The 2,536-nt window shown below is 38.5% G+C and overlaps 1 long non-coding RNA gene across 1 annotated transcript; it reads left to right on the forward strand.

Moving 5' to 3' along the window:
* The first annotated feature begins 377 nt into the window (after positions 1-377).
* Positions 378-1,881, forward strand: LOC125370378. Its single transcript, XR_007216282.1, has 3 exons — positions 378-422; positions 788-852; positions 1,670-1,881. It is a non-coding gene; the product is annotated as an uncharacterized LOC125370378 (long non-coding RNA).
* The last annotated feature ends 655 nt before the right edge of the window (positions 1,882-2,536 follow it).

The raw sequence follows: 2,536 nt of genomic DNA on the forward strand, positions 1-2,536 counted from the left end.
TCACTGTTTCCCTGCCTCCCGTCACTGCTTGCCAGCCTGCCCTCCCCGCCTCCTTCCCGCCGCTCGCAGTTAGCCTTCCCTTTTCCTTTCCTCCTTTCCGTCGGCGTTGTCAAGATCAAGGGGGCTGCCTTCACCGTTCGCTCTCTTGCTGGCTTGTTTTCGGCGATCTGACATCGGGAACGAGTTCCTCACTTCCGAAAACCCCGGAAGCAACCCTCCTCCGTCGGAAAATCCTTGCCGGCCTTGGGAAGTGTCGCGTGAGCAGCGACTTTCCGTACGATCCGCCTTCCTACCAAAACTCTTGTACTCCGGATTCCCCGCAACTTGAGCTTCGGCGCTCCGGATTTGAATTTCGGCACTGGCGGGACTGACTTAGGACCCCAGTGTTTTCCCGGAGGCGAAATATTTTAATTTTTAACTCGGTATAATTTTATTTAGACTCCGAAAATTTTGTTATAATATTAGAAAGTTAGTGTGGCTATTAATTGCTTGTGATGGGTAGTTTAAAAATAAAACAAATTAAATTGTTTGGGTTGTGGTGTTTTAGAGTCGGGAAAATATTAGTGCAGTTCTTGTGGCCCGGCTCCTGTTATTAAATTCCAGCATGTCCGATATGTTTTTGAGGTGTCCCTGGACCCGTTTCAGGGGTAAATATCCGTAATTTAGGGAGGTTCACAAATTTCGGCAAAATCCTCGAGTCCAATTTAAATTCTAGGCAGTCGACCTTAGGGTCTAAGTTTAGGAAAAATTTTCGAATGTCTATTAATTGTATGTCTTTTGTTATTAGATAATTCAGCCTTCCCGCCAGCTCCACCCGAGGCGTAGGAGCGGACTGCGGAACGCGTTAGATCTGTGAGTTAGTCATTTAATCATTGCACTATTGCTAAGTCTAATCTTAATATGCTATTTTGGAAGTTTATGTTTAACATGGTTATTAATATCTCAACGTAAATAATTTTACTGGATTATTAATTATTGAAGATAATATGAGTATTATTACAGTAATGTTATAATAATTCCAAATATTATCAGTTTTCCACCTGAGTTGCCTGATGTTTTACTCTTAATTGTTAATCATTAATTTGATATGGTTGAACGATTTCATTATACAATGATATTATTAAATGGATGATTGTGTCTTGGGAAATGTGGCTTTCGTAGAACATGCCACCTGGTGGGTTGCATCAGGACCGCGTGCGCACCGGTAATGATCATGGATATAAGATTATTATGGATTTGTCTGCCCTGATCGAGCATTGCTCTCTGGGCTGAGTTCAGTTGATTGCCGGAGTTAAGGTCCCTGATCGAGCAATGCTCTCTGGGCGTCGGCTTATTTGGAATTCAAGTGTTCAGGCTGGAGGTAAGGACCCTGATCGAGCTTGCTCTTTGGGCGCCAGACCTGTTGGATTAAGAGAGCCGAAAGGCTATTAGAATTTGGGGTTTAGGGTTCTACCGAGCCACTCGTCCCGAAAAGAAAAGAAACAAAGATATTTTTATTTATTTATTTATTTCATTATGGTATGATGACATCATGATTTCTGTTTATGTTCAGGGTTTGATTTATGGATTCGAATAATTAATATTTCCTGTGAAGACTGCAATAGTCTCTAGATTATTTGATTTTATCTCACTCCCGAGACTGACAGTCTCAGTTGTAATTTTTTTTCAGGTGATAGTTAAAGACCTTCGCCATCGCACATTCGACAATCCGACTTCTTCTTCTTCGGACTTTTGTAATTATCTTGTACTTCTATACTTGTCATTTTTACTCTAGAGTATCCGCAGTAGGAAATTTTAAAATTTATATAACTATTCTGACTCATGTTGGTAGTATGATGATTTATTATGCAAGACAATTATGACTACTTTATATTTGATTAATTGTATATATGGATTTGCGGGTTGGTAAGGCTTACTACGGGTTTCGGTGGCCTTAAGCCTACCCATTCCCTAGTGCCGGTCACGGGCCCCCAAAGTGGGTCGTGACACTTTCTACCCAAATCAACTCGTTGATTAAATATGTAGCTCATTAAGTTTTCTTTGCTCAAATTTTGTGCAAAGACTTTCATATTAGTTTTTCTCAAAAACTTACTTATACCTTAATGGATCTTTATCCATTTAGATGGGTCCATCATAGTTTTCACTTGGTTAAACAATTTAGTATCTATAATAGAATTTTATGGCTTGATGCCAACTCTAAGAATTAATGCCAAATATTAGTTGTAAATGTAGTAGTCTCATCAACAATGAGATATATTTGCATATTCCATAAGATATCTCTAATTCTTATAAATATATTGTGTCCTACTATATGTTGAAATTATGTATATGATTAGCTTAAGGTTATGCATCTTATGCTAAATACCTTCAAGCTTTATTCTATTTTAATACTAGTTTGTTTATCTTGATCTCTATAAGATTTATCAAACTCCTACTGCTTCTATTAGAAAACTCTTTTTCTTGAAGGACAAGATATCCTAAATAAATGTTTTTGTTGCAAGAGTATGATAGTGTTGATATCCTTAAATCCTTTTGG

Source organism: Ricinus communis, chromosome 6, assembly GCF_019578655.1.
Source record: "Ricinus communis isolate WT05 ecotype wild-type chromosome 6, ASM1957865v1, whole genome shotgun sequence".
NCBI lineage: Eukaryota > Viridiplantae > Streptophyta > Magnoliopsida > Malpighiales > Euphorbiaceae > Ricinus > Ricinus communis.